The following is a 20,664-nucleotide window of genomic DNA, read 5'->3' on the forward strand; positions in this document are numbered from 1 at the left end:
ACCCTCAGACTTCAAGAAGAAAATAATTATTCCAATCCCAAAGAAAGCAGGTGTTGACTGACGTGAAAATTACCGAACTATCAGTTTAATAAGTCACAGCTGCAAAATACTAACGCGAATTCTTTACAGACGAATGGGAAAACTGGTAGAAGCCGACCTCGGGGAAGATCAGTTTGGATTCCGTAGAAATATTGGAACACGTGAGGCAATACTGACCCTACGACTTATCTTAGAAGAAAGATTAACGAAAGGCAAACCTACGTTTCTAGCATTTGTAGACTTAGAGAAAGCTTTTGACAATGTTGACTGGAATACTCTCTTTCAAATCGTGAAGGTGGCAGGGATAAAATACAGGGAGCGAAAGGCTATTTACAATTTGTACAGAAACCAGATGGCAGTTATAAGAGTCGAGAGACTTGAAAGGAAGCAGTGGTTGGGAAGGGAGTGAGACAGGGTTGTAGCCTATCCCCGATGTTATTCAATCTGTATATTGAGAAGGCAGTAAAGGAAACAAAAGAAAAATTTGGAGTAGGTATTAAAATCCATGGAGAAGAAATAAAAACTTTGATGCTCGCCGATGACATTGTAATTCTGTCAGAGACAGCAAAGGACTTGGAAGAGCAGTTGAACGGAATGGACAGTGTCTTGAAAGGAGGGTATAAGATGAACATCAACAAAAGCAAAACGAGGACAATGGAATGTAGTCGAATTAAGTCGGGTGAAGCTGAGGGAATTAAATTAGGAAATGAGACACTTAAAGTAGTAAAGGAGTTTTGCTATTTGGGGAGCAAAATAACTGATGATGGTCGAAGTAGAGAAGATATAAAAAGTAGACTGGCAATGGCAAGGAAAGCGTTTCTGAAGAAGAAAAATTTGTTAACATCTAGCATAGATTTAAGTGTAAGGAAGTCGTTTCTGAGAGTATTTGTATGGAGTGTAGCCATGTATGGAAGTGAAACGTGGACAATAAATAGTTTGGACAAGAAGAGAATAGAAGCTTTCGAAATGTGGTGCTACAGAAGAATGTTGAAGGTTAGATGTGTAGATCACATAACTAATGAGGAGGTATTGAATAGAATTGGAGAAAATAGGAGTTTGGGGCACAACTTGACTGGAAGAAGGGATCGGTTGGTAGGACATGTTCTGAGGCATCAAGGGATCACCAATTTAGTATTGGAGAGGAGCGTGGAAGGTAAAAACCGTAAAAGGAGACCAAGAGATGAATACACTAAGCAGATTCAGGAGAATGTAGGTTGCAGTAGGTATTGGGAGACAACAACAACAACGGCAGGGGGTACTTGTACCAGCACTAGCAAATTTCTGCCGCATTTCATTTGTGTGTCCAGCGATTAAAAATGAGTCTATATACCTCTCTATGCGCCTGAATCTCTTAGCGTACCTTCCAGATCCCTGCAAGAGATATACGACTGTTTGAGCGAAATGGTCACACGGTCTCCTGCGAATTTGTTCTTACTCAGGCTGATCATAAGAATCAGGACACCTATTAGTGGACACAAATATGACGTATGTCCCTTAATGGTGGCTTGATCTCTGTTGGACACAATGAGGTGTCCGAACATCTTTGGAAGAATGGCAGCCCATTCCCCCTCTAGACCCAAAACGAGAGGTGGTAGTGATGATGGATGCTGGGGTCTGAAACGAAATCAGTGTTCTACAGTATCCCAAAGCCATTCTGGGCAGGTCAGACCATTTATCCGTCAGTTCGTGAGGTCTGGCTCTTCTTGTTTTGGATGTGGTAGTTCTTTCGCGTTTCCACTTGTCACTTCACCAAGATTCGAAATGGGCAGTTTCAAACGTGTTGAAATGTCCCTGATGGATTTCTTATTCAGGTGACATCCATGCCAGATGTAACTGAGCTCTCCTCTAAAGTGAGTCTTTCACATCATTTCGATAAAGATCGTTCTAATGGTCTATGGACCATGTAACTACATATCTGCAACAACAGTTTCCTTTTTAAGTGTTATCGATCCACGCGAAGAATATTATGGGGACATGACTATGCCGCCAACGTTGAATTATCGAGTTTTGTGACCCATTATCTTGGAAACTTTTTAAGACACCAACTTAGAATTTTCCATAATTATTGAACGCACCTTTCTAGATACACTGAACTAGAATTATTGCTAAAATTGTATTGTGGGGCATGTTATCTTTTTTTCAAACACTCAATTTTTTGACAGAATTTTGTAAGTAAATGAACATAAAAACAAAACAACTCAGGATATTTTAATTATTCTAGTTCCATATATGTTGAATCTCACACTTGGCATGCTGTGAAAATTTCGTGTCTCTACCATCAGTACTTTTTTTAGAAAACGGGTCATTTAATGCAAAAAATGTAGTTCAGATATATTGAGGTTTAAAACTTTTTTCATTACAAATTCCTATACAGATTTACATTTCTGCGTCTTTTACGGCCCATAGTCTGTGTCTTCGTCAGTGTCACAACACCCAAGTGCTTGCTTCCTCCTTTTCTTTCTTACTTCTTTTGTCATTTGCTGAGTAGCTAACTCTGCTTCACGTACACGAAGCTCATCTAGTTCCCGCAGTCCTTTAGCTGTGCTCTATCCAAATCTTACGCCTAACTTCTCCAGAACCTTAAGTCTTTCATAGTTCCCACCATTAAAAATTATTACAGTATCAGACACTGCTAGCTTTAGAGTCATAAGGCCAACGTATACATTTTTAGGCACATGGCACCACACAACATTATTGAAGGACTCATTCACATTCTGGGTCTTCCCATGTAAACACTTCTTTAGTAGCTCAGGATTTGCCAAATCTCTGTAAATAGGTTTGATTGCCTCCATTACTGCCAAAGGAAGAGAATGTTTATGTGTAAATTCATGCAGGGTGCCAGAAAATATACCTTGCCTCTATTTGCAACAAGTGTTTGGCGGAGATGGACACAAAGCACGACATGGCTTTTCATCGGTTGATATTCGATGAAAGAAAGTCTCACATATCTGTGTACCGCAGATTTGCGTTTCTTGAAGTTACTTTTAGGCTTAGTCATTTTATTTACGTATAAAAACAAAGGACTGATTTGTTTATTCGTAATGCCAACTTCTGAGATGTAGGCACAAAACAAAGCAGTTCACAGCTTGTAGACTGTGTAGTTCCCAAGATATGACTGCTTAGCTGTGGCAGTACACGCGTAGCCGCGAAATTTGACAGTCACGCATCAACATTCAAAATGTTATTTGAAGGTCTCACAATTAAATGATTTTAATGTATTATATACCAAAATGTTCAGGAAAGTCCAAAGTACATTATGGAGTAGAAAACAGAAAATGTCAAATTTCAACGAATTTCATGTACAATGATACAGGCATTTCAATTGTGTTTTAAGGGGGAAAATGCCATTTAGCGCGATTACTTACATATTTTGTTGCCATTTTTTCTCTTTTCCCAGTTGAGTTTCGCTTTTGATAATTATTGCACTTTGACAGAACTGCTCGTGCGTTATTACATCCAACTCAACGAACAGTCAACATTATATTAAATCCGATCATAAAGCCAACCAAATCGCTATTTGTGTGTTGTAAATGGTTTCAGACATATGACTATCTTCAGACCAATGTAATATCCACGGTGCGGCTTCAGCGTCAGAAATGTGTGCTACGAACAGGGTAAAACGCACACGGTGACACGTTCTGTTGCAGGTTGCCTATCTAATGGCTTCCAGGAGTAATAAAAAATTGATTTTCAGTATTTCATATAAGTATTGACCCAGTTTAAAAACTGTCTTGAGCAACGTAACTCACCATGCTCAAACTAATCAGACTATTTTGATCCAGTGTTTGAAAATCAGAGCACTTACGACTTCTAATGAATTTTACATGTTATGTAAAATCTTTTCAAAAACATGTTATCTCTAATATCCCAAGCCAATGTGAAAGTAAGAAAAAAATATTACGTTTTTCATGCAATAAAAGTTCAGCGTCAGGCGTTAAGTTTTAGTTTATAACTGTTCGCAACACATTTAGCAAAACAGTGTTCACACATACCGGGATATTACAAGAACTGTATGGAAAGTAGTTCAGATCCGCCGCGAAATCGAAAGCACAGTGAAAATCAAAACTTTTATTTGCAATAGTTAGGTAGACCTTACAAATACTTCTCTACATAGTCGCCGCTCCGACTTAGACATTTGTTGTAGCGTTGTACCAACTTTCCTATACCGGCATCATAAAAGAGCAGCTGCTAGTGCTTTCCGCCAATTCTTTACACTCGTCTACAGCTCGTTGTCTGTGCCAAAATGTTGTCTTCATAGTCAGCGGTTCTTGTGAGCAGAGATGAAGCTCAGGACGAGACAATTACGCCCTGTGTTGTGGGTGATCGAACACTTCCCATCGAAAACTCTGCAGGAACATCTTCATTTCCCCTGCAGAGTGCGACCGAGAATTGTCATGAAGAACGAAACGAACGACAGTCATGTTATGTGGGCTGCATAACGTCAGGCGAAATCTCTCACCAGGCCCTCGTGCTTAACGGGAGACGCTATTTTCTAGGCATCTTTACTTGGTCACTGCGCGCTCAGAGTTGAAAAGATCGACCTCCTGCGATCGACGGGTTTACTACAGACACGACCCAATACATCTGTGCAAAACTTAAATCGAATTTTCACGGTATTCCGCAACCGATCGGAACTTACTTTCCGAACAGCCCTCGTATATAAATGCATGATTTATAATTCATGAGATATGACGTCATAAACATTGAGGTGCGTGAAAAATTAGATTTTACTTAAAATGAGAGCTAATTACCCAGTATATTTATATTTATTCAGTGTTTGGTAATGAGAGCACTTAGCAATTTCCAGCAAACTTAAAACTCAGTTTCACACCCTTTCTAAACTTTTCCTCGCTTACAGCTTCACAAAATAATGAAGCTGTTTTATATGTTCTGGGAGTTCGACTCTTTAAAGAATTTGGAGTAGTTGGGTTACTGGTTTCTTATAAACTGAGTGGCCGAAAATTACGGGAAGGGTTGTCCCATTTGGAGATGTGCCGCGTAAGACACCTGAATGTTACGGTTAGATGCGACATACAGTAATGAGCCAAAACATTATGACCACCTGCTTAATAGCGTGTTTGTCCGTCTTTAGAACTAAATACATCACTGGTTCTGCGTATCAGGGATCCGACAGTTTGTTGATAGGTTTCTGGATGTAAGTGGCATTGGATGTCTATGTACAAGTCATGCAACTCGCTTAAACAACAGGCCGCTGATCTGCGTTCTCAGTGATTGCATCCGATAGTGACCCAGATGAGTTCCATTGGAATTACATTGGCAAATTTGGTGGCCCAGACATCAACGTTAGTTCTCTATAATGCTCCTCAGACCACTGTAACAACCGAGCGAGGTGGCGCAGTGGTTAGACACTGGACTCGCATTCGGGAGGACGACGGTTCAATCCCGCGTCCGGCCATCCTGATTTAGGTTTTCCGTGATTTCCCTAAATCGCTCCAGGCAAATGCCGGGATGGTTCCTTTCAAAGGGCACGGCCGACTTCCTTCCCCGTCCTTCCCTAATCCGATGAGACCGATGACCTCGCTGTCTGGTCTCCTTCCCCAAAAACAACCAACAACAACCAACCACTGTAACACGATTCTGGCTCCAATACACGGACAATTGTACTGCTGAAAGATGACAGCGCCGCCGGTGAAATCATTGAAGATGAAGGGATGCAGGTGGTTCGTAGCTGTCAGCACGCCTTTGATTACTACCATAGGTCCCACGCAAACACAGGAGAGTGTCAATATATAGATGCCTCTCCAGCATCAAATTGCTCCCATCAGCCTGCATCCATAGAGCGCTCCACGTTTCGAACCGAGCAGCCGTTCACCTCGATGACGGCGTTTGTGGAGACGACCAGCGACCTGCTGTAGCAAAAATATGGTTCGCCCAAAGATCCGACACGTTTCCATTGATCGACGGTCGAATCCCGACGGTTCCGTGCCTACTGCAATCGTAATTGATGATGTTGTCGGGTCAACATATGAACACGCAGCGGTGATTTGCTGCGGAGCTCAATGTTCAACAATGTACGATGAACTGTGTGCTCCGAAACACTCAAGCGTGCATTTCGTGCTTTTTCGGCAGATATGCCACAGATCACCATCTACCCTACTTTACAGAGCAGACAAGCCTCCGAACCCCATGTTTTTTGAAGAGTCATAGACGTTCAACCATTTAGCGCCTAGTGCCTCTTTTTGCATAGATGCTCACGACAGTAGCACGTGAAGATTAGACCAGCTTCGCCGTTTTCGAAATACTCGTTCTACGGCCCTGCGCAATATTAATCTGCTCTCTGTCTTATCTCAATGGAATTCCACATTTGGCTAGAGTGATCCCCCATCCGTGTCTGCCCCGCTTTCACACGAGTGCTTTTGTTGCCGTGCTCGCAACGCCACCAAGGGGCATCCAATGTCGCGGTGGGCAGTGGTCATAATGTTTTGGCTTATCAGTGTAAGATGAGAGAGTAGACACGATGTCTGAGCATCTGATAGGCGCGGTTCTCACTGAGGCGATACGATACGCGCTGTGATTCGGGATACGACGCAGAAGCAACCCGCATCGCCTGAGCACATCGTAGTGGGAGCGACTTAAGTGGTTCACAGTGACAAGCGAATGATCCAATCCGACATGTCGAAACCTTCTATGAAGGTTTTAGCACAGGAAAAACGCACCGAAATAAATACACTGTCAAAATTTTAATTGTTAAGGCGAACTGCAAGCATTAAAACACGTTAAAGTTACTCATGTTTGTCCCACGAAGAACCGCCATTTCTGCGTAGTGCGCGACTCGGCGAATAAGCAGACGCAGCTGTGACAAGAGAACATAACGCGAAGTCCAAACTGCATACACGCTAATATTAAGCACTCAAACGATACCAAAAATAAAATTTTTAAAATTTTTTATTTTAATAATACCAAAAATGTTTCAGATAATTAACTTTTTTGAATAGCTTGCAGTTCATATTGAGAGCTAGACTGTTGCAGATATTAACTGTTACACAAGTGACTAGCAAAGGATAGAAGGCAGGGTATGGCGTTACATCACAGACGATTTCCGTTAATCAGGCTTTAATTTTTTGACATTAAATATTCGTAACTATTCCTGTTGCATAGTTCTCATGATAATTTTTGAATAATGTGTATTTTACCAACAATGAAACAGTTCCTTGTTTATTTCCTGTAGTCGTCACAAAAATTTGAAGTGTTATTTAACTATGAAAACAAACTTTTTTTCTCACAGCAGCCACAGAGAATAAAAGAAAAATTAATGCGATCAGGCTCTTCACAGCAATTACTAATTTTATTTTACCACGCAATCGAAGGACAGTCTGAATGGCACATCAACTGTTTTAACGAGTTTCGGCATGCTGCCATCAATAAATTCTAGAAGACAGATCTAACCGTTGCAACATGTTTAATGTTATCTGCTGCATAGTACCATGTACATACAATTATGTAGTACAGTCTGCTGAAAAGCGTTGCAACAGTTGACATATAAAAATAAATTGCCAACCAGACAGTTTTTTTTCCTTTCTGAAAGCGTGTTAACCAAATTTGTGACATTGTTCCTGAATGGGCACCGATAAATATGCTTTTGAACATCTTCACGGCCAAGCAATAGTAATAACGACAATAATAAAACTAATAACAGTAAGAATAGTGTGCTTCGGTTTGGTAGCTAATTTGAAGAGAAAAATTTGCATTTCGTTGGTGTAACAGACATCATCTGTCAGTGTAGCCCATTAATGGTGAATTTAGCTGACGTAATCACAATAGCACTAAGAAGTAATTCATAGTTTTTGTTAATACAGTATACTTCTTTTATTATGGGATCTACTGAAATCTATAACCGAATGACTGTACGAATGGAAGAATTGAAAGGTGTACTGAAAGGCATGCAGACTTAAAAAGTAGGCATGTGGAGTAGTAAGCAAGCGTCTGTTGTTTCTACGTCGCACCGGATACGGTACTACTTTTACATCTTTGCTCAGTGTGTGTACTGCAAAGATATCTCTGTTGAAATCGGGTATGTACACCACCAAGAAAAACACGGGTGCATTGAACCGTAGCCCTTAAATTTGCTAGCCGAGTCAGAAACATTCGCATACAGCTCCGGCGCGATCCTGTACATGATATATTGTTGCCAATGGAACATGACGTCAGAAAGAAACCGCGCGTCCCACTGACGAATTTTGTTGGGGCATACGCTTAGTTCTAGCAACAGTCTGAAGGGGAAGTTTAAAAGATTGAAAATATAAAAAATACGTTGTATTTCTTTTTATTTTTAGATGCAGCGCAGCAAGCGGGTGATATATAAGCGCCGCGCTTGTGTCAGCCATAAAGTTGGGGAGTCCTTGGCTGGAGGGGTGTTTGCCTAGCGGCGCTAACTGATTTATGCCTCGGTTTCCAGGTGCCTGCTGAGACTCCGCACGTAAACGTTTACCTGTTGGGAGCGCAGCTACTCAACCTGTTCGATGGGGTGAGGACACTATAGCGCCGTATATGAACCCAGCGTTCCTGGACGACACATCTTCTTGGGGCTTCCTGTCTTCTGGCCAAAATCTTCTTCCTCTTCTTCCGGTAAGTACCAAACGGCTTCACAGCGCAAAACGTGTTTGCTGTTCTCATTGCAGCATGTGTGGTGCAGACTTCGTGATGGCGTAACGTGATCGTGTTAATTGTTTTGACCCGCCGCAAGAGGCTGGATTAGCACCGACAGAAGTGACTTGTTTGGTTTCAACTGGATACAGCTAGAGTGACTCGGTAGTTAAATAGCTATACAGCCTCTTTTTGATGTTTTATTTATTTCAAGACGCAGTGTTGGTTTTAATTCATCTTCAATTGGCGTTCTGCATTAAATTGTGTGTCGATCATTGTTAAGTTTGTATCAACAGCATTCCGAAAGCTACTGTTGCTCTATGAAAAATAACAGTTTTTTTAGCTCTCACTTCTGTCTATGCGTGTACAAGGGGCATTTGAAAAGTCCGTAAAAAGTCCGAGAGATAGCACCACCGGCGCGTATCGAGGTCATGTTTAGTTAGTGGCATCTTTGGACAGAACGCACATCAAGTTTCAGCCATATTGGTATATTTCTTTGTGTTGGGCAATCGTGTGAATCAAGGAAGTCGAGTGATTGTCAAAAAACGGACGAAAAAGAATTACGTGTGGTGATAAACATTACTTTATGAAAGACAAAACGCCTCAGGAGACTAAAGAGAAGCTTGATAAACATTATGGTGACTCTGCACCTCCGATTAGAACAGTTTATAAGTGGTTTAAAAATTTCCGGAGTGGTCATATGGGAAGTGATGCTGAACGTTTTGGACGCCCTGTGGAGGTTATGGCTCCAGAAATGATTGATAAAATCCATGATATGGTGGTGGATGATAGAAGAGTTAAGGTGCATGAGACTGCTAGTGCTGTGGGCATTTCGAATGAGCGGGTACATAATATTTTGCATAAACATTTGGACATGAGAGAGCTATCTGCAAGATGGGTTCCGCGGTTGCTCATGCTTGACCAAAAACGGAATTGTGTGAAGTGTTGCAAGGATGGTTTGCAACTGTTCAGGAAGAATCCGCAGGAACTTAAGCGTCGTTTCGTCACTGTGGATGAAATATGGATATATTACTATACTCCTGAGACCAAACAACAATCTAAACAATGGGTTACCAAGGGAGAATCTGCACGAAAATAGGCAAAGACCATTCCTTCGGCCGGATAGGTTATGGCGACTGTCTTTTGTGATTCGCAAAGGGATAATCCTCATCGACTATCTGGAAAAGATTAAAACTATTACAGGTGCGTATTATTTATCGTTGTCGGACCGTTTGAAAACCGAGCTGCAAGAAAAACGCCGGCGATTGGACCGCAAAAAGTCCTTTTCCATCACGACAATGCACCAGCACTTATCTCAGCAGTTGCGGTCGCAAAAGTAATGGAAATAGTATTCCAACGCGTTTCACATCCCCCCCCCCCCTCCTATTCTCCAGGGTTGGCTCCCTCGTACTACTATTTGTTCCTCAGTTCGAAGAAATGGCTGGCGGGACAGAGATTTTATTCAAACGAGGAGGTTATTGCAACAACTAATAGCTATTTTGCAGACTTGGACAATTCAAATAGCGTTGGACGAAGTGTATAAGTCTAAAAGGAGACTATGTCGAAAAATAAGAAAGGTTTACCCCAAACACGTAAGTAGTTTTAATTTTTGCACGGACTTTTCAAACTCCCGTCGTAGCTACAGGGCTTGGAGAAAAACATTGACACTCCACGAGGAATGCGTGCTTGAAGGTAAACGCAGGTCCCAGCCAAGGATGCAGGTCGCGCTGTTATCTTTGACCACGCATGGCACCTGTGAAATGTCCTCAATACGCTACAAGTGTCAGAACAGTGCTCTGTGACGTTATGAGTGCATTATGTCGGAGCTAAGTGATTCTGACGTGGGAAAATTGTTTTTGCTCAAACCATGGAAATCGAAGTGTTTGATGTTTTAAGAGGTATCGTATCGAATGCAGGCAAAGCGAAAAAACGTCACCCGCTAAGTCACAATGCGTAGGAAAGCGTGTGTTGACTGATCGTAATAGACGGCTATAGAAGAGGATTTTGACGAAACACACGAGAACGACAGCTGGAAAATTCACTACAGAACTGAATGTCGCACTCGCGAACTCTGTCAGCACCAAAACAACACTAAGAGAGCTCAATAAGCAGCGAACTGGAGGGCGAGCTGAAATTCTAAAACGACTCGGTAGTGATGCAAATTCGCGTAACAAGAAAATCTCGTGCCGAAGCCATAAAACTTGTACTGTGGAGCAATGGAATAATGTCATTTGACCAGGTTAGTCTTGTTTCACACTGTTTCAAACTTCTGACAAAGTTTTAGTCCCAAGAGTGACACGTGGCGTGCGTCGGTGATGGACTGGGCAGCCATTCAGACGCAGCCACAACGACGCATTACTGCCGAGGGTTGTGTTTCCGTTTTGGATGATATGATTTCTCGTATGGTACAATGTTTCTTTCGCATTGGTGATACTATGCACCAAGAAGATAGGGCCCCTGTTCACGCAGGTCACATAGTCCAGGATTAGTTTTGTGAGCACGAGGATCAAGCGTCGCATGTCCCTAGTCATGACAGTCAGCACACCTCAGTGTTATTGAGCCTTTGTGATCTACTTTGGAGCGAAGGGTACTCTATTTCTACCCATATCCATAATCGTTGTCCGCCCCAATAGCTGAACGGTCAGGCCGTTGGAATGCCACACACGAGAGCCCGGGTTCGATTCCCGGCTGCGGTGGAAGATGTTCTCCCTTCCGGGACTTCATGTTGTGCTGCCCTCATCATCATTTCATCCCTATTGTCGACGAGCCAGTCGCCCAACGTCGCACTCAATAAGACTTGCACTCGGCGGCTGAACTTCCCGCCTGGGAACTCCCGGCCACTGACCCCATACGATCAGTTTCATTTTTTTCATAATCGTTACCTGAACTTGCCTCTGTTTTGCATGGTAAATACTACAAGATCCCCTTGAAAATCGCAAAGGAGCAGTATATATCTATTCCGAGACGACTGGAATCTGTTTTGAACGCCGACATGTTGTGTTCTTGGTGTTTCCATATTTTCGCCCACCCCCTCTACGTCTGATCGTAGGTCGCTGGAGCAATGAAGGTTGACAAGTGACTGAAAAAAAAACCACACCAATCCCGTTTTCAAGAAAGTCGTCTGACAGATTCACTGAATTATATCGTTGACATTAGTATGTAGTAAAATTATGGAACTTATTCTATGCTCACCGATTATAAAATTTGGAGAGCTAAAATTTGTGTATAGAAATTAACATGAATTGCTAAAGCAGAGTTCTTGCGAAACGCAGCTAGCTCTGCTCGTCCATCAAATCCAGAGGGTCATAGGCAAAGATGCCCTTGTTGATGCTAATAGCCCATACAAAAACTTCGACTGGTGAAAGCATCCGATAGTATAAACAAAACCTTTCCAGTAAACATGGATCCACAAACGAGCGATTTGCGATATAATTACGATTGTGTAGTTTCACTGACTGCAGTATCAAATACTGTCCAACTTAGTACAAATATATTTAAAATGTAAATTTGTCAATTAAGTCATCTATTTCGCTCATAGCTCACACCCTTGGCCTACCTTACCATTTGCCTCATTCGGGAATGTGCTTCATACATGATTGGCACCGCCCCATGTGCTGGTGATGTAAAACGATGTCCAAAGCGCCGATGTGGTCCGAGATGTCTAGGTCAGGTAGTGCCTGTACCTCGGTTTCTAAGACCATATGACCTCAACCTCTGTGTTCTTCTGTCTGGTGTCACATTACAAGTGAAGCGTACAGCCACTTCCGGATTAAGCCAATGCGGGGCCCGTAGCAGTTGTTAAGACGATGTCCATGGTTTGCTGTAGGACTCGAAGTTCCTATAAAATAAAACACACTTTTCCTAATCCTTTCCAACCCAACTTGTGGGAAAAAATATTTTTCGCGTATTTCCCAACATAATGATTGCAATAATATATATTTATAAGAAATTTTGTTATTTTTTTGTTTTTGGAGGGAAATTTGGGATGACTCCATATGGCATCACTGGGCAGGATTTGTTTCCTTCAGTCAGGTGGATGGGATGTCACAGTGCTTGGTAATGGAACTTGAATGGATGGGATGTCACAGTGCTTGGTAATGGAACTTGAATGAATATTTTAATTACACAATTTGATGCAGCTTATTCAAGAAAAATTAGTACATACAATAATGCAACTTGCATTTCAGGACAATTTTATGTTTTTTTACGGCATGATTGTTACTTTACATGAAAATTTAAGAAACAGTTCCTGTCTTTGGTAAAGCAAAGAGGTTTATTACATTTGATGCATTTCGTTCGAGAATATGCTGTAATGCACAATTAACATCTCTGTTTGTTTTCTACATGCTGTGGCCAGTGTCCAATGTTGTCATACCTTACATAATCAACTGGGCTGGGAACCAATGGGGCTCGTTTCTTCACAACTGTAGGCGATGGACTGTCATCTGATGGCCGCCCTCGTCTTCTTACCAAAATGTCTCCTGCTTTTAGTAGTCCAAGAGCTATATCAGACCGAAAAATCAACCGAGACATGTGTTTGGTAATTCCTCTTTGTTTGCAATGTCGGCGGTATATGGCTCTGAGCACTATGGGACTTAACATCTGAGGTCATCAGTCCCCTAGAACTTAGAACTAATTAAACCTAACTAACCTAAGGACATCACACTCATCCATGCCCGAGGCAGGATTCGAACCTGCGACCGTAGCGGTCACGCGGTTCCAGACTGAAGCGCCTAGAACCGCACGGCCACACTTGCCGGCCTCGGCGGTATAGGAGCCACGCATTCACAACACACATGTCAAGGAGGTGGAATACGATCCTTAGATAAAATCTTTTCACACCAATATTACTCCTATACAAAGCAACCAGCATGTCGTGCAGATCAACTCCTCCCATCGAACGGTTATATTCTCTAACAATGTCTGGCCTTGGAACATCAATATATTTTCGTTCTCAAAAAAATGGTTCAAATGTCTCTGAGCACTATGGGACTTAACTGCTATGTTCATCAGTCCCCTAGAACTTAGAACTACTGAAACCTAACTAACCTAAGGACAACACACACGTCCATGCCCGAGGCAGGATTCGAACCTGCGACCGTAGCGGTCGCGCGGCTCCGCACTGTAGCGCCTAGAACCGCTCGGCCACTCCGGCCGGCTTTTCGTTCTCCCACTGACCAACGTTTCACTGGTTCTACTGGACTTACTCCTTTGTAAGGTGATGCAAGAACGACAGACTTGTTATCATACCACTTCAGCGCTATGATGTTCCTCTCTGTTTCAGTTCGATAATCGTATGATCCTCGTCCCTGCTTTTTCAGCTCACTGTCTGCTTTTAGATTGCAGCCTTGAAGTCTTGTGGGTCCAACAGTTCCAACAGCCAAAATGCCATAGTTCTTCAGGGCAGAAATAAGATTGTAAGAGGTGAACCAATTGTCTGTAAAAACTTTAAAATTTTTATATTTTGGCAGTCCTTCCACAAGCCTTATCACAATATCACCACTTATACCAAGACCAGTATCATTATGTACAGTTCCTTTCCCTCAGTATATTTCAAAATCGTACACAATTCCACTAGAACCAGCACGGGCAAAAACTTTTATACCCCACTTGTGTGTTTGCTTTTTACATACTGTTTCAGGTATGAATGACCCTTGAAAGAAATGATTAATTCATCCACTGAATGATATTCCTCAGGTTCAATAATTGAAAAACCTTGTTTGATTTTGTCGAGAAATGATCTCACCTTGAACAGCTTGTCATAATCAGGGTCCTCTCTTTGTTTAATTTTAGTGTTTTCATTCACATGTAAATAATTTCTTGGCTTATCAAACCTATTTCCAGGCATTGAGTCAGCTATTGGAGAAAATCTTGTAGCCTCTGCCCAGTACATTCTGTAACTAGGCATTTTCACAACACCTGCTAGGATGTTTATCCCTATATACTTTTCTATTTCACGAACATTTGTATCTAAAGATGCACCTGTTTTCTGTGTGCAGTATAGATTAGAATGCTCGACAAGATTCTAGATAATGTCATCACTACAAATTGTTCTTAAATATTGCAAAGGTGTCAGTTCATCTCCTGGAGGGTCAGAAAAGACTGCATTACATGATGTATCCACTTCTTCAATGTCCTTCATTCTCCACCAAAGATCCCGGTGTGTATCACACTGAGTTTTCTGAGCTGAATGACTTGGTGCAAGGTTTGGCTCAGCAAGTAATCTTGAAGCTAAGGGAACATCATCTTCATCATTGGCTTGAGGGTCCAGAATTTCAACCATATCAAGGTCCATTCCTTGAAGAAACTGTATATCCATTGTAGTAGGGTCCTGCTGCCGAGCATTTTCAATCTATTCCTCCACATCAGACATATCAAGGTCCAAATCAGATAAATCACCTTCGAGAAGCAGCAATATTTCTTCTTCTGATAATGATTTATGATTGCGAATCATGTGGTAAACAAACCAGGAATTTTTTACTAAAGCAGCAAAAAAACTGGTAAATTATATCATTAAAAATGTTAACATATTAATATTAGTTAAAAGAAACTTGAAAATATTAGAGTTACACATTATGGTAAACTTTAGTCGAAGTTATTGCATGTACTACATTTGGTAACATAACAATTGCCCAATGATGCCAAATGGAATCACACATGTTTGTGACTTCTAAGCAGAAAATTACCGTAACTAGCATTATTTTCAAAGTGTTTACTAGTTATTTTACACTTTCAACAATAATTTATTCGTGCAACTTTATATGAGTTTGCTTCCTTTACCTTGATATAATATTTTGAAAGTCCAGCTGGGTGCACTGTACCGTAGACACCATGCAACAATACTTTTGTCAAGGCATTGTAGCCTGGTGCTCTCTGTTTTAGCGAATTCACGGCAGCCAACCTAAGAACAATGAACTTTAGAAAGCCCTGCACACTTGTTTATAATTTTTGGGCAAATAGTTTGGCCTTGGGAAAAAGTTAAATATGATGATGCCATATGGCATCACTGGACTGGAAAGGGTTAAGTTTTAAAACGATATGTACATTCTCTTGGATGGTTATCGTCGTACAAACATTAAAGACATCATTTCTCTTCGCACAATGAGAAAATGTAAACTCTACCTTACTGCAATCATATTTTTTATGCAAATTCACTTCATTAAATTTGTGCGAAGTAATAAAGTTGATACACTGGTAGAAATGAGGCATTCAAGGAACAAAAATTTAAGAAATGGATAGTATTTAAAAGCAAATTAAGCAAATAAAAATAAAGACCACAATTATTTTGATAAGAATTTTTATAAAAATTACCGTTCTCTAAGTACTGAACACGCGACCTTTAGCTTACAAGTTTAGAGCCTTAGCTAACACGATACAGAGCCACTGGCTGAACTCATTGTTTTAATGGTTTAGTTTCTGACGAGAAATTATTTTTGGCACATTTTCATAAAGGGTCCACCACAGTAGATGGCTGCACGCTGTGGGACCTGGGACCCAATCCAAAAAAATCTATTCCGTCCTTGGTGTCTCAGTGGCAAATAAACTGTGCGGAAGTAAATGACTTATAACGATAACATTTTACTATCACATGAAACACAGTTAATTAATACACCGCACATAGAACTTCCTTTTTCCTTGGTAGCATATATAAACAAAACAAGTAAGCTTACTTTATTCTTCAGTGCTTCTCGTTTTTGTCTGTCTCTGCATATTTCGCAATCTCTAGTAAAATTTATATTTCACTCTCTTATTTCTACTGTTTTCATTGCTTTCCACTAGTCCACAGCGACCGGCAAAGAAACAAAGACACAAAACAAACGCAGGAACCACAAAAAAATAACATGTTACACAATAATAGTTCACCAACGAGAAAGCAACGTCCACACTGGACAGCTGGTATCAAAAGTACTGTAAGAAAAGCGAGCGCACTGTAGGAAGAATGAGCGACTGTAATAGCAGACTTACAAAAGTAAATACGATATCCATTAATTACTTTTTTATTGGTAATCCATAGAACCCTATAGTAATTGATAGGATTATTACGGGTAGCTCGGACAACATTGGGGAATTCCCTCGTAATTTCCGGTGTTGTCAACTTCACGGCACATGATGTACGGTGTAGCCAACGCTCAATTTTAGAAGTAAGCTAAAACTATTACCACTCATCGTAGATTTGGACCGCTACCCTCTTTCCATTAGACGGTAGGTAGAATAGCACTCACATACTACCAAGGGCGCCCATACCGGGGGGGGGGGGGGGGGGGGGGGCAAGGGGGGAAGGGGGGCCAGTAGCAGTTGCTAACTGTTGCAACGAGGCTAATCCGGCACTGTGTATTGTACAGCACTCCCGTTGAAATGGTTGAAGAACTGGAGCAATTCCTTTTTTCTTCTTTTTCTTGGTTGGTTATTAACGGATTTGGCATGGTTAATTTAAAGGGTGGCCGGATGCCCCCTTGTCACCACGTTGTTAACCCAACTTCCTCCCTTCTCCCTCTCTGGAACGGAACAAATATCTGTGAGGAGTATTATTCGTGGGAATGTGAGCGAAAGTGTTCTAGACGTTGTAACTGAGGTGGGACTAGGATAGGAGACCGGTACCCACTTAGTGGGATATGGGAAACCGCCTAAAAACCGCATCCAGGCTGGTTGGCTCATCGACTCTCGCTGTTAACCCTCCGGGCGGACTCTCCGTCCCAGAAGTGGCGCTTTAACACGCACGGCTATCTGGAAGGGTTGCAGAACTAGAGCAATGTTGTCAAGATCTAAGGAATTATCCAGGAATGTTTGAAATAATATTCGGAACTCACTGTGGAGACGTGTACAGTGCTGTGTCACAATACAAGGACGACACCTACTTAAAAAGAAAAAAGAAAAAAAGTGTACGGAAAACGTAACATATAACGTACTGAAACAGTACTGCATTTGTTGCTGAGTTGGCCGTAGGTGAAATTTGAGCCCAGTTACATGGGGAGTTAATCGGAAAGTTTACATTTCAAGTAAATTTATACTAACTAGGACCATATTTCATAGTGAAGTCAGTGTCGGCTAACAACCAACCACATATATGCAATTACGTGCCAAATAGCTGGATAGCGGGCCTATGTTTGTAGGAACTTTTTTGCGGTGTTAATTACGATCTACCTGTTTACAGACATGTCAGAAACTGCTACTGTTGTTCTGTGTGTTAGCTGAAGTGTTTGATACGGCTCACTTTCATTAGGGCTCTGTCATCAGTCTGTGCCTAGGCAGGTCTTTTGCTTTTCCCTGTTCTTCTTAAGAATGTAGAAATTCTTAGTAGTATCTTTAAATAGAAGTGAAATTTATTTATGAAACATTGATCTCTAGTATCAAGTTGGTATCATAACGATATTTGTGATTCGAGTGGCCACGGCGTACTGTACCTATAATTTCTTAGTATCAGTCACCAAGGGATAAACAGAGATTCTGCGCACAAGAGACAAAGATAACGATGTGTACCGCCTGCTTTAAGTTGTTTGTTGTTGGCCTGACAAAGGACAGCGGTTGGCCGAGAATTATCTTGGGACTCTCAGCTTCCTTCGTTATCGCTTACAATCATTGTTTTTCGTAGTGTTCGTTTCTTAACTTTGCAAATATTACTTCACTAACTAAATGAATAGTTTTATTTATGATGATTATAATAGACTGAATTAGCGATTTATCCATAATTTCAAACGAAACGCTAAAAACATTCCGAGAGTGACGTCGGATACTTGAACACGGATATCTTGACAATCTCGTGGGCTTTGCTTTATTCTGCTGGAATATAACGCCTGTATTTTACAGCCTTTTTTACTTAGAAATAAACTCAATTTATTAAGCTACTCCATGTCGACATTGTGGTTGATGCAATAAGCCAGCCCACCCCAAATGATCCTGAACGAGAGTACACACACCGAGGAGCTATTTTCGCTAAGTAATACCAGAAATATAGCGAATGTTCTGATGCGCGGAAGTAATTTTTAACGTTTGTAGGTGCCCAGTTATGAAACGGATTTTATAGTCGAGAAATTTTTTTCCATGGCATCGCAAAAAGCCTCGAAGGAGGACTTCATCGACATAAAAACTGTACGCAACTTGATCAATTAGTAAGACGATATGATCTCCACAATCCATAATTATCCGGAAATGATGTCCCTTAAACATCTGCCATGTTGTAGTAGCAAATGTAAACATCTATCATACTGTTTTTAAAAAAACACATGACTCATAGGGTCATTATATTGCTATAATTTCAAATGTACAAAATGTCGACATTGGGCAGTAATACATACTACACTACCAGAAAAAAATGCATCATCCTCAAGGACATTTTATTGACAACTGAGATGTAGGTATGTCTGTTATCAAATTCAGACCAAGTGAAACACACGTCAGAGTAAAGGGTGTCTGAACAGTTGCATCAATATACAGTGTACCCCCCTGGAAGCAATGCAGGCGTATATTCATATAGGTGCCGAACGACATGCTGTGATGGATTGTACCAGGCATCTTGCTCAATTTCTTGCAATTCGACAATAATTCATGCAGGCCCTGCAGAAGTAGTAAGTTGCCGCTTCACCATGTCTCACACGTGTTGAGTTGGCGAAAGATCTGATGACCCTGCTGCCCAGAGAAGTTGCTGTACACCTTCAAGAGCACCTTGCGTCTCAACATCCGTATGTGGGCGTGCACTGTCCAGCTGAAAAAGCATGTCACCATACTGTCGAAAAAATGGCAATAGCACGGGAATAACAGTTTCTGATGTGTAGCGGGCACTTGTTACTTTACCCTGCAGGAACATCAAATGTGACCACGAGTTGTAACTCATTCCGCCCCGCCCCGCCCCCCCCCCCACCCACCCCCCTCGCCCATACCGTGAAGCCTTGAATGGGACAGAACCTACCTACTCTCATAACTGAAGACAGCAGAGCGCCATTCCAGTGGTCAGTGGTAGCTTGGCCAGTGGCACATGCGATCTTAATACTGCTGCAAGCAGACGGTTCCCGATGGTCCGAGATGTGCCCGTCCATGGATGATATTTGGTCTGCCATTGCTGCTCGCACAATTCGTCGATCTTAACGCGGACGTCCAGAACCTGGTCTACAAGTGTGGGAATGTTCCGCAGACCACTGTGGAAAGCAGTGACACTCCATCGATACATTGTGCCCAACATGTGCAGCAATTTGTCCATACGTCCATCCCATTTCCTGCAGGCCTACAACATGATCCTGCTCAAATGACTGAAGCTCTACGTACTCGTCAGTACGGCATGACTGTAATTTAGAATGAACGCTACACGCACTATTCATCCCTAAAATCAGTACCAGAGAAGCCTGCTGAGCGCCAGCTGATCCCCAATGACTATGACTAATGGATCACTAACTCTACAACTCCCCAGTGTGCACATATCAACCCTGATGCCACCGATCACAGTTGTCGAAGGTGTTGCATTTTTTTCCGGCAGTGTATTAAAGCAGTTCCAAATAGACAGTACTGGACATTGAATTTCATCTGGACGTATTGCAGCACAGACCCGTGTTGTACAGCATTTCACAACTTTGGGATTCGTCTATGTTTCCTTGTAGACTTCCCGGTTTAATTTTCAGCATAAACCAAGTCCGGAAGAGTTAAGTTTAGCGAGCGTCCACGCTATTTCGTTTTTCCCCTGATGACCGTTCCAACCGATGCGTTTTTCGCCGTTTGATGTTCAGTGAGAATACAGCCCAGATAAACAATGTAGAAGTTTTATTGAAAAGTACATAGAACGAATTATTCCTCCTTTGGAGAAAAGTTAATCATTACAATAGACTGTGAAAGTTCGTGATTAGAACTGAATTTACACAAGTCTGAAATTAGGCTGAAGGCCGTTGTGATGAAACAGACGAAGTTAATACAGGGTGTTTATAAATGAATATCGGGGTTTTAACACTTTATAATATTTATTATCTTAAACTTACAGTTATAAATGATATGTCAAATGAAAGAGCAACTCAAGCAGTTTTATCAAGAACCTTATAAATG

The 20,664-nt window shown here is 41.5% G+C and overlaps 1 protein-coding gene across 1 annotated transcript in view; it reads left to right on the top strand.

Moving 5' to 3' along the window:
- The window catches only part of LOC126461762 (putative phospholipase B-like lamina ancestor), a 161,711-nt gene that overhangs the window by 77,260 nt on the left and 63,787 nt on the right, over window positions 1-20,664 (top strand). Inside the window, exon 2 of the mRNA XM_050096021.1 lies at window positions 8,456-8,625. The gene's annotated coding sequence lies outside the window, so the exon portion shown is untranslated. The remainder of the gene's footprint in view (window positions 1-8,455; window positions 8,626-20,664) is intronic.

Source organism: Schistocerca serialis, chromosome 1 (assembly GCF_023864345.2).
Source record: "Schistocerca serialis cubense isolate TAMUIC-IGC-003099 chromosome 1, iqSchSeri2.2, whole genome shotgun sequence".
In the NCBI taxonomy this organism is placed as follows: Eukaryota; Metazoa; Arthropoda; class Insecta; order Orthoptera; family Acrididae; genus Schistocerca; species Schistocerca serialis.